General features: G+C 48.2%; 1 pseudogene; it reads left to right on the forward strand.

Moving 5' to 3' along the window:
• The first annotated feature begins 3,620 nt into the window (after positions 1 to 3,620).
• LOC103583140 overlaps positions 3,621 to 12,656 on the forward strand; it is an 11,137-nt pseudogene continuing 2,101 nt past the window's right edge.

The raw sequence follows: 12,656 nt of genomic DNA on the forward strand, positions 1-12,656 counted from the left end.
CGGCGACCGCGGCCCCGGGCCCCGCCCGGACGACCGTCCCGGGGCTGCCGGAGCCGAGCTTACCTCGCCCGCAGGCCCCGGCCGCGCGGCGCACACTGACGGCCATCAGCCGCCTTCCGGTCTCCCGGCAGACCCCGCTCCGCCACCGCCGGAAGCGGGCTCCCATGCACCGGGGTCCGGCCCTCCACCAATCACATTCGGCGCCAGGTGATTGACACGCGCGATGCCCAACTCGACCTGGCCCCGCCTCTAGCCCGGGAGTTTTGCTGAAAATGGATGAAGGAATCAAGGTGGGTCTTGAGGTGTAGTGTCGGGTTTGTTTTATTGGCCCTTTTTTGGGCATGGGGCGTTACAGAAAAATGGTGGAGGTAGAACGCTGCCCAATCAGCAAGCAGGTTGCTGGCAAAACACCTGTCAGAACTGGCGCGGGACATCAGAGCGCAGGTGCAGGGCCCTGAGGACGGCTCTGTGCAGCCCGAATATACCCGTGTCCTGCCTTGGGTCCAACACTTAGGTCGCCGGCCCGACCCCTCCCCTGGTTACCAAACTCAGGTCCCGCTGCCCGCCCCTTTAAAAAAAAGAAGAAGAAGAAAAAAAAAGACTCCAAGGTCAAATGGTTGGTGTTAGAAAAGCAGGTGTATTCAGCTGAAGGAGATGGCAGGCTGTCCCATCTCCAAGACTGACATTTCCTGAGGGGTTTCTGAAGGGGACGTGAGGGAATGGAACGAGGGAGGATGGAAAGCAGAAGGGAGGGGCACGTGAGCAGCGAGGGCTTCATGCAGGGTCTCAGGTGCCAGGTCTCGTCAAGGTTCCGTCTGGTTTCTGCTCCCGTCTTTACCTCAGGGTCTGGGTGGTACCTCCAACTCTACAGGTTCAAGCTGGGTGAGCTGTGAGTCAGGCACAAGGTCTCGCCAAGGCTTCTGCTTTCTGTTCTCATCTTCGCTGTTACCTCAGGACCCTGCACGGTTTTGATCTGCTCCAGTGCAGAATCATCTTCTGCAGTCTTTTGTGTGGTTTTGCTTCTCAGAGCTCTGGCTGACTTGGCTGGTGCCCAAGGTCAGCTTCCAGTCATCTGGCCTTGATGTCTCCTCAAAACTCTGAGTCTCAAGGAAAGAACATTAGTTTTGCAAAGTACTGATTAGCTTCTCAGCCTTGTTTTCCTATTTAGCAAGCAAGATAAGAAAGGCAGAGAGTGGGAAGAAAGAGTGGAGAGGGGGGAAAAAAACTGTTCTTTTTGAAATTCTCCCGTCCCCACCCCCACCCTTTGCAGCCCAGGAGGTTTTAGGTCCCAACATGGCTTCAGTCGTGCTCATTCCAATGCCAGATGTTCTTCAGGACCTTGGATTGGCTTCATCCCACCCAAGCCAGTTCAAACTGACTGTGCCCACAGACCTCTCTTCTGGGCCTGTGTGAGTGTCTGATAGGTGGCCTTTTAACTTCAGAGGGCTACAAACTCCACCTCCAGATCATGCTAACGCCACCAGATTTTGAATGTGAGACCCATGAAGAGGCATGCAGATAGTTTGTGCTTGTGCAGATCACTGAAGAACTTCCTCAAATTCCTTGTCCAAGCATTGCCCTACACAACCCACATCACCCCTAACCCTTTCACCATAAAAATCCCTGCTACCCTACTTTCAGGGAGGCAGATTTGAGATTTATTCTCCTGTCTCCTAGCTAGGCTGCCTTGTGAATAAAACTTCTTTCCACTACAAAGACTGGTGTCTCAGTGTCTGGTTTGCTGCGTATCTGGCTGCAAGCCTTGTTCAGTTACAGCCCATCTCTTGCCCACACATCCCTGTTCTCTAATTCTGAAGAGATTCTTGCTTCTACTGGAAAGTGCCTGGCCATTCCAGAAGCAGGACCCATGCACATATGTCCTGTGCAGTCCCCTGGCCTCTTCTCTGTCTGGGTCACTCCACAGGTTTCCCTACATCAGCTCTAACTTCCACTGGCCCAGGGGTTGACTTCCCCAGACCCTCCCCAATCCACTAGCCCAGAGCCCCACAAACCTTTTTTGTTGAGGACCAGATGGAAAATATTTTAGGATTTCAAACATTATGTGGGTGCTTACATATCAAGAGAGAAAACTCCTGTCCTCCCCCACCAGGTTTTTATTTTCTTTAAGGTAGCTGTCTTGGTCAATCTGCATCAAGCCAGGTTAAGAAACAGATCCAAGAAAGACAACTGGGACAAAGCTCTCTCCCTCTTCCAAAAGTGAAATAACACTTTGGAGAGCATTTCATAAAACCTCTAAGTATGCTTTTTAGTATTCACCCACAACATTTGAAAAACGTTTAGAGCTGCAACAATCTATTTGCAGAATTAAGAAGAATGACTGAAGAGAAGAAATCATCACTGAGTAAGGGACTGAATTAACATAACACTGACAAAGAATTTGCATTCCTATTAATTTAATCACCTTAGTGGGAGCAGCTGCTTACCATGCACATTGATAGCTGGGAGAAACAGACTTCGTTTTTTAGAATAGTCCCTTTCAAAACCTTGCCCATTATTTTTAGCTTTGCAATGAAGAGGAAATCGATTAAGGGATATAGCCAGAAGAAAAAATAAAATTTATTTCCAAGATCAGAAAATCTTTTTTCAGACTTAAGGAAAAACCAGTCAGGCTTAGGCAGATTTAGTTTCTCTGCAGGCTTATTAGAAATGCAGAAGCACAAAGTTACATACGGTTACCCATAAAAATTAAGTCATCTATTTGCTAAGTGATCGCTATGACTCAGCATCTTTCTTAAAAGTACAAATAAAATAATCAATTAAAATACTGATGCTCTTTTGATCTGCTTGACCACAGGTCGAATGCAGGGGTGGTGGGCAGTGACCCAGGGAGAACTTCACACTTCAATGTCACCTCAACCTCTGCTCCATATGTCAGTGTGATGGGGCTGGGGAACAAAGTCTATCAAAATCTAAATGATTAAGGCACTTCTCATGTTTGTTGCATTTGCACATTGAGCTGTGTTGGGTATTCTTATTCATTTTCTACATAAAAGTCAAGAGAGTATGTCTCCACCCATTCTCCCTGCATTTACCAAAACAAGCCATAATAACTTGGTCGTGAGATCATAGAATTTACCTTACTGACCCCTATACAGGAAGCTAGGCTGAGAGGAAGCAAGACACCCAGCTATGTGTGTGAGTGTGTGTGCATGCCTTTGTGTGTGCATTTGTGTATTACATACCAACCACCAATAAATGAAGTGATAGCTCCAATCTCAATTAAAGACTTCCAAGGCCAACATTTAAAGTAAAAACCTCTTATGTAACCCAAACATAAAGGAAAAAGCACTAGTTTGAGTTCAATGCAACAGTTCTAATTCCTCAGCTTTGAGAATTTGAGAAAGGCACCTAAACTTTTTGGGTCATAGAGTTTTTCACCATCAAAAGATAGAATATTTGGATCAGATACTTTAATGTTTCTCTCAGCTATGGAAACATGTTCAGTATAGTAATATGTTTGCTTATATTTAATCTTTTATTTAGTTTGTGATTTTTTAGCTTGTTCCAACTGACACGAAGACAAATATCTCCCCTATGTTATATTTTAATTGAAGTTTTCACTCTTTTCCTCCCTGGCTTCCTGAGAATCTGCCGCCATCATGAATGGCACAGTAACTATCCAGGCCAGGAAGTTCATGACCAACCAACTATTTCAGAGGAAACAAATGGTCCTTGACCCCAGGAAGGCAACACTACCTAAGACAGAAATTTGGGGAAAACTAGCCAAATGTACAAGACCACAACGAATGAATGCCTGATGGATTTTGGATGTGACCAGCTCCATTGTGCACACAATAAGCACAAAATAGCCGCTGGCCTTGTCTTCCACTCCAGCACCAAACCTCTCCCCACTTCCCTTTACAAGATGCCTTGTGACTTAAACAGAAACCCTTTTGCTTCTGGAAGGGCACAGTTCTCCACCCTGGTTGCATAGTTTCCACATGAGCATAATGACCCTCCTTGATGGTATCAGCCAGCCCTTGGCACACTATATAAGCTCTACCATCCCCACACCTGGTGCTGCCTTCCATTTTCAGGGCAGCCCTGGGCTGTTCCCCCTACCCCTTTCAGCACAGCCCAGCAGATTCTTTTCCTTTAATAAAGCTTGAACAGTGCCCAATGTCTCAGCTCACTTTCTTTCATTGTGGTGCTGAAACCCAGGATGGGTCTTGGCTGGACCGTCAGATGATCTCCTCTTTCTTGGGTTGATTGGTTGCCTCCCAGCAGCCCTTCCCAGACCTGCTGAAACTGGTCTCTACTTTTGCCATTTCAGACCAATGGATCCAACACCGGCCTGCTTCAATTCAGGGTGAGTTAGTGGGTCTGTCCTGCCTCTACAAGTTCCCCTGACTACTCTCTACAACTCCAGTCTCTACGAAGCCCAGGCGCCTGGCCGAAGGAACTTTTCTCATGCACCCCAGCTACTGAAGGACGCTTTATTAGCTGGTCGTGGCTTTCCTCTCGAAAAGAAGGTGGACACCAAAGAGGACACTCTTTGTTGGCATGCTTCTGCTACCAGGATTGACTGCCCTTTCTCACCCTCTAAATGGGATCTTCACAATCCAAATTTCCATACACCTCTTGTTTTCTACTGTACTCCATGCTCTATGCCTCTCAGCCATCTCCTTGCCAATTTCTCTGCCTCCAGGGAGACATTAAAACTTGAACACCTCATTACAATGGATCCCAGTGGACACAAGATGGCACCCTCAATTAGACACTCACTGGAACAGCAAAAGCTGTAGAGATTCCTTTATGTTCAGGCCCTCTCCTATCTCTGAACGCATTCTTCTCTCTGTCAAAACTGTCCTATATCTCAAATCCTCCTAGCTCATGCTCAACCTCCCCTTCTAAACTTGGATCAATCCTCTGATCTGTAAGACTACTCATTCTGCTGCCCATACAGGCCACCTCAACTACCTTTGTATGCTCCAAATCCTTCACCAGACCCTCCACATTTCTCTCTCTTCCCCGCACCTGGCCTCCAGACACTCATCCTCAGTTCAACCTCTCTCCTCCCCCTGTGTCAGGTAACAATCCCGCCTCAGCTCTGGCTTTTTATAACCCTTCCATGAAGTGGCTGGGATGGAAGGAATTGTCAGAGTCCATGTACAGGGAGCAGGTCTGGATGGTGGCTCAGGTACATGCTCAAAATAATAGTCGGCCTGTGGAAGCCATTGCTGTTCCTTGCACGGACCCAAATTGGGACTACCAGGCCAGCCATAGGAATCAGGATCTCCTGGATAATATGATCACACACCTACTTCATGGCCTCCAAAAGGCTACTCACAAGTCAGTCAATTATAACAAGCTTAGAGAGATCACACAGAGATTCACTGAAAATCCCAGTGAGTTCCTAACCCACCTCTCTGAGGCTTTATATAAATACACACATCCCAGACTCCCCTGCAGGCAAGGCCCTCTTACACTCTCATTTCATTACCCAATCAGCCCCTGATATTCGAAAAAACTGTAAAAGAGATCAGGCCAAATACCAGCTCCTAGCTAATGCCATCCAAGGCTCACATACTCCAAAGCTGGCTGCCTCTAGGGGTGAGCCACCCAGGAACTGCTTCAAATGGAGTCAACGGGCCACTCAGCATGGGCCTGTCATAACCTGTCCTCACTACAAACAGCCAGGTCAGTGGGGGGATTGACTGTGCCACTGACCAGAGAGGGAGTGGCCCAGTCCCCAACCTACAGCATTTAGCTTCATGGCCATCTCTACCAGAGCTTCTTGGCTTTCCCAGGAGGAGGACTGATGATGCCCAGGGCCTGAAGCCACCATGGAGATCACCATGCATGAGCCCACGGTAACTCACCTTGAGGCAGGTAAGCCGATCTCTTTTGTCATCGATACAGGGGTCATTTACTCTACCCTTCCTTAATATGCAGGACCCCTATTATTATGATAGAGGACCAACCCTGTCCTCTATCATAATAATAGGGGTCATGGGATCAGAATACCACCCATGGATCACTCAACCCCTTTCCTGCATCCTACATCACACCCAATTCACACACAAATTTTTAATAAGACCAATGCCCAACCCCCTTACTGGGATGGGACATTCTTTTCAAATCAAAGCTAATCTTACCCTAAACACTTTAACTCCAGCTACAATACTCCTGTTACAGGCCACACTCAGACCTGCCCTCTAAGACTTCCACCTTCCCTCCCCCTCGGACAAGGTTAATCCCTAGTATGGGATGCTTCTTCTCTCTCCATTGCTACACACCATTCTCCCATCCTTGTTAAACTGCTGAACCCCTCTTTGTTCCCTAATGTCCCACAGTAGCCCATCGCTAACAAACACCTAATAGGCTTAAAACCCGTTGTACACAAACTCCTTTCTTCTCATCTCTTGTGGCCTACCCACTCACCTTTTAATACACTCATCCTTCTGGTTATAAAGCCTAATGGCTCATACCATCTAGTACAGGACTAATCTTGACATGCCTTGTTCCCAACAACTTACTTGGACAGTACTACCTCAGGGGTTTCAGGATAGCCCCCACTTTCTGGCCAGGCCTTAGCTCAAGACTTATCTGAACTTCCCCTAACCTCTAGCACTTTAATACAATATGTGGATGACCTCCTCCTTTGTAGCCCCTCCTAGGAGGATACACAGGCCCACACTGTTGCTCTCCTTACTTTCCTGCTGGCCTCCAGGGGATATTGAGTGTCCCTCAGTAAGGCCCAAATTTCTCCTTCAGTCACATAGTTGGGAGTCCACCTCATCCCCAACACCAGAGAAATAATGGTGGGTCACAAAAGTCTAGTTTCTGAACTCCCAACTTCTACCACAAAGAGTAAAATTCTCTCTTTCCTGGGGCTTGCAGGATATCTCCGTGTGTGGATCTCCAACTTTGGTGTTCTAGCAAAGCCACTTTATGAGGCAGCCACAGGGGATCCTGCCATTCCTTCAGATCTCACCAAGCCCATTCATTCTCCCTTCCAGCAGTTAAAAGCCGCTCTCCTCGCAGCCCCAGCTCTATCTCTCCCAAACCTATCTCATCCTATTATCCTATATGTCACTGAAACCCACCCAAGGATTGGCCATCGGGGTTTTGGGACAAAAGGCAGGAGATATTTTCTCCCCAGTTACATACCTCTCGAAACAACTAGACACCACAGCTTGAGAATGGGCCCCTGTTTATGGGCCTTGGCAGCAGCCACCCTTTTAACACAGAAAGCTCTAAACTAACTTTTGAATAACAAACAATCAAGACCTTCTCAGCCATAAGGCCAAGTCAATTCTCTCCCCTTCCCACCTACAACTTATTCACCTTACTTTCATTGAAAATTTTCAGTTCTCCTTCAAACCTAGCCCTCACTTAAATCCAGCCACTCTCATCCCAAAACACACATGAGTTTGAAGTTCTCCTTCAAACCTAGCCCTCACTTAAATCCAGCCACTCTCATCCCAAAACACACATGATACTTAAAACATAATTGCATGGAGGCTTTAGACCTCTTTCTCAATCCCTTTCCACACATCTCCCCACATCCCATTACACGGTTCATAGATGGGAGTGCCACCTCCACGCCCACCCTCTGGGCGGGTTATGCCACAGTAAATCTAACACAAGCTATTGAGGATGCACAACTCCCAAAGGAGGTTGGGTTTATACACTGCAGAGGACACCAAACCTCCAATGACCCCATAGGCCAGGGAAACAAACTGGCAGATCTAACTGAAAAACAGGCTGCTCAATCACCAGGCCCCCACTCTTCCTCTCCTGCTCAGGTCCTTCCCATGGCCCCTACACCCTTATCCTCATACATACCCCAAGAAATACAACACCTCCAACAGTTGGGGGCACAGAGAAAGGGCAACTGGTATACTCTCTCTGGTCATTATGTCCTCCCTACTACATAAATCTACTTTTAGATTTCCATAATTCAGTTCATATAGGCTATGAACCCCTACTACATTTTCCCCAGCCCTTATATTACTCTCCCCACATGGCCAAGTTACTAAAACAAATCACTCAAAAATGTCCTTTGTATACTCATTGCTCCAATCCTTTCCCACCCACCAGGCCAGAGGATACACTCCTGGCCAGGACTGGCAAATTGACTTTACTCACATGCCTCCCCACAAGGGGGGACACTATCTTCTAACCTTAGTAGATACCTTTTCAGGTTGAGTTGAGGCTTTTCCCTGCACTTCAGAGGATGCTACAGCAGTAATGCATGCTCTCACCTCAGGAATCATCCCTCTTTTCGGCCTCCCTGCCAGTCATTCACTCGCCTATGGGCTGCCCCCCACAAGCACACAGGCCTCAGCCCCTCCAACTTATGTACGGTAGGCCCTTCACTCTCACACCTCTCCCTTCCAGCTCATGTATTGTCCCCTCCAAAACTCATGTGGAAATCTGATCTCCAATGTGGCAGTGTTGGAAACTGATTTGAGTCATGGGGGTGGATCCCTCATGAATGGATGAATGCTCTCCCTGGAGGAGGGGGGGTAGTGAGTGAGTTCTTGCTCTATTAGTTCCCCCGAGATGTGATTGTTTAAAGGACCCTGGCACCTCCTCTCTCTCTTGCTTCCTCTCGCCATGTGATCTGCTTGTGCCTACCGGCTGCTGCCACTTTCTGCCATGAGTAGAGGCAGCCTGAGGCCCATGCCAGATGCAGCTGTCCCAGAATCATAAGCCTAATAAACCTCTTTTCCTTATAAATTACCCAGTCTCAGGTATTTATGTTATAGCAACACAAAACAGACTAAAACAAAAAATTGGTACCAAGGAGTGGGGTGTTGCTATACAGATACTTGAAAATGTGGATGAAGCTTTGGAACTGGGTAATGGGCAAAGGTTGGAGAAGTTTGGAGGACTTAGAAGAAGAGAAAAAGATGAGGGGAAGTTTGGAATGTCTTAGAGACTTACGTGGTGGTGAGCAGAATGCTGATAAAAATGCAGACAGTAAAGGCCATGCGGATGATGAGGTATCAGATAGAAATGAGGAACTTGTTGGAAATTGGACAAAAGACAACCCTTGCTACACCATAGCAAGGAACCTGGCTGCATTGTGTCCGTGCCCTTGGACTTTGTGGAAGTTGGAACTTAAGAGCTGTGAACCAGAGCATTTGGCCAAAGAAATTTCTAAGCAGCAAAGCATTAAGGATGCTACATGGTTGCTTTTAAGAGCCTACTCTGAGTTATGGCGGCAAAATCATGATGTAAAGCCAGGATTTAAAAGTGAAGCAGAGTGAAAAGATTTGGAAAATTTGCAGCCTGGCCATGAGGTAAAGAAGCAGAGAGCAGGAGAAAAATGCAAGGATGAAGCAGATAAATTGGTTGCTAAGGACATTATCTTGGTGGTGAGGCAGCCAGATGCTAAGAACCAGGACAATGGAAAAAAATGTCCTAAAGGCATTTGAGAAGTCTGGAAGGGTGCCCCACACATCACAGGCCCTGAGGCCTAGAAGGACTGAATTATTCTGGAGGACAGACTTGGGGTACAGCTGCCCTTGGGATCCTGCTCCCTGCATCCCAGCTGCTCTGGCTGGAGTGGCCCCAATTGTGGTTCATGCAGCAGCCCTGGAGAGTAGAGGCCTGAAACCTCAGTGGTGTCCATGTTGTGTTAAGTCTGCAAGCTGGCAGGATGTGAGAGCAGTGGAGTCATGGCAGCCTCCACCCAGATTCCAGAGGATGTATGGAAAAGCCTGGGGGCCCAGTCAAAGACCTGCCACAGGGGTGGAGCCACTGCAGAGGCCATGTACTAGAGCAATGCTGAGGAGGATAGTGGGGTCAGAGCCCCCACCAGGGAAATGTCTAGTACAGCCAAGGCAGCGGGGTTGCCACCAGGACCCCAGAACTGCAGGGCCACTGGTGACGTGCAATGTAGGCCTGGAAAAGCTGCAGGCACCAGCACTGCCCACTGGGCTGTGCCTGGCAGAGCTGTGGGAATGAGGCTGCCTGAGGCTTTGGGGGCCCGGATGTGCGATTGTGCTCAGGATGCAGGGCTTGGAGTCAAAGAACATTATTTTGGAGCTTTAAGACATAATGTCTGCCCTGCTGGGTTTTGGACTTGTTTGGGGCCTGTTTTTCCTTTCTCCTGGCCTATTCCTCCCTTTTGGAATGGGAATGTGTACCCAATGCCTGTTCCACCATTGTATCTTGGTGGTAGATAAATTTGCTTTTGACTTTTACAGGTTTACAGCTGGAAGGACTTTTGCTTTTGGTCTCAGAGGAGACTTTGGACTTTTAAGTTGGTGCTGGAGCAAGCTAAGACTTTTGGGACTGTTGGGATAGAATGATGGTATTTTTTATGTGAGAGTAACATGAGTTTTGGGGGGCCAGGGGTGAAATGATGGAGTTTGGATGTGTTGTCTCCAAAACTCATGTGGAAATCTGATCCCCAATGTGGCAGTGTTGGAAACTGATTGAGCCATGAGGGCAGATCCCTCATGAATGGATTAATGCTCTCCCTGGGGGAGGAGGGGATAAATGAGTGAGTTCTTGCTCTATTAGTATGCACGAGACCTGATTATTTAAAGGACCCTGGCACCTTCTCTCTCTCTCTTGCTTGCCCTCACCAGGTGATCTGCTTGTACCCCTGGCTGCGTGCCACTTTCTGCCATGAGTAGAAGCAGCCTGAGGACCATGCCAGATGCAGCTGTCCCAGAATCATTAGCCAAATAAACCTCTCTTCTTTATAAGTTACCCAGTCTCAGGTAATTCTGTTATAGCAACACAAACAGACTAATACATCACTTTTAGGCCAGTATCTCCCTACTCTTCCGCTCATTAGGGATCTTCTTAAGGAACAGGCCAACCTCCTATTACCTCATCCTTTCCCCAACCCCCTCAGATTTTAAACTGAGCCTGGGGCAGCAAGTGTATATTAAAACCCAAATCCCAAAGCCTCTCTCGCCATTCTGGGAAGGGCCTTATACAATACTCACCACCCCCACGGTAGTAAAGTACTAGGAAAGGGCCCTTGGTATCACTTATCCTTGGTAAAACTAGCACCTGAGTCTTTACCCAAAGAATCTGTTAACACCAAGCCAGAGGGTCTGCTCAACCCCCAGCCCAACACCTCCTCACACTTCGTCCATCTTAGGACCCACAAAATTGAAAATCTCCAGGACCTCTGCTCTTCCCCCAACCCCAGAAGAAGGATGATCTTTCCCCGGCGATTATCCTCTCACTCTCACAGGCCCGCTTCATGTCTTCACACAGGAGCTGCTCCAAGACTGGTCCCAACCTGCTATTGCGGGTTTGCCATCATGGGACATGATAAGTATATGCCACCCTGTGTCCCTAACCTTTATTATACTATCTGTTCTAGTACTTGCTACAGGATTGGCCAGTGCTGCCCCAGAGCAGTGTGACATTATAGGAAGATTTCTCCTGGCCCTCCTTCACCTCCTATCAGTAGGATGCCTCTTAGCAATGTCATTGTGGCAATGTCCCCTTCAAATTCCTTTGGCTCCTAACCCTTTGCATCCTTCCCGTGTTTTTCCTCCTATCTCAATGCTCCCCCTTACCTGGAACATGGAGTTTCCAGGTCCTCAGGGATGAGGCAGTCCTCAGCGAATCAGACTTGTCCTCGAGCTTCTCATCTGTCTCTCACTTCACAAGAAACTTTTTGTGGTCACCCCCTCCCTGTCGATGCAGCCCGTAACGTTTCCACAAACGTCTCTTCACTTTCCTCTAATGTCACCTCAGTGGGGACTGTCAGCGTTGTGTGGGGCCTGCCCACACTCTGCCTCACTAACACCAAACGCTACCACTCACTTACCCCCTCCTCATCTGTGCCCTAAAACTGGAACACATTTCCTTCGTAAAACGACCTTATCCTGTTGCCTGTCCCCACAATGCGCTTTCTTGCATAGTTGTTTGGCTTGTCCTTGATATCACCCTCCAGACAGATGGAGAGATGGAGACAGGACTGGGACTAACCAGCCCCCCCTCAGGAAGTGACCCCCTCTCCTGTAGGGCACTGTTTGTACCTTTTAGTTGGGGCGGGGACCCTTCCTGCAACTGGAACTGGCATAGCGGGCCCTGCTACTGCCTCTCCATCCTATCAAAAACTCTCGGAAGAACTAAGTACAGACAGCATCTCCTCCCTCCAGCGACAGGTCACCTCACTTGTGACAGTCGCTTTACAGAACCGTCGGGCCCTTGACTTCCTTACAGCTGAGAAGGAAGGCCCCTGCCTCTTCTTGGGGGAGGAATGCTGTTATTACGTAAATGAGTCTGGGGTGATCCAAAACAACTTAAACCATTTCACTGGACCTTTGGACACCCTGGCCTATGCCCCTACTAGGACCCCTAACTGTGCTGGGACTCAGCCTACTTTATGGCCCCTGTCTCTTTCGGTGTTTCTCTAATTTCTTGCAGGAACATATGCAGGCTTTCACCAACCAAAAGGTCACTGAATTGTTCCTGCGAGGAGGATATCAGCCCCTCAGAACCAGCGACCCTTCCCTGGAGGAATACAGCCTCCCTGCATGAAACCAGTACCCCCCACCTAATTGTTTTACCCACCAACATAAATCTTTTATTTTTTTCATATCCTCATGCACCTCCAGCAGGAAGTAGCTTCAGAAGAATGATGGGGCCGGCCTGTGGCTCACTCGGGAGAGTGTGGTGCTGATAACACCAAGGTCACGGGTTCG

This window comes from Galeopterus variegatus, unplaced genomic scaffold (genome assembly GCF_000696425.1).
Source record: "Galeopterus variegatus unplaced genomic scaffold, G_variegatus-3.0.2 Scaffold187, whole genome shotgun sequence".
NCBI classification, from domain to species: domain Eukaryota; kingdom Metazoa; phylum Chordata; class Mammalia; order Dermoptera; family Cynocephalidae; genus Galeopterus; species Galeopterus variegatus.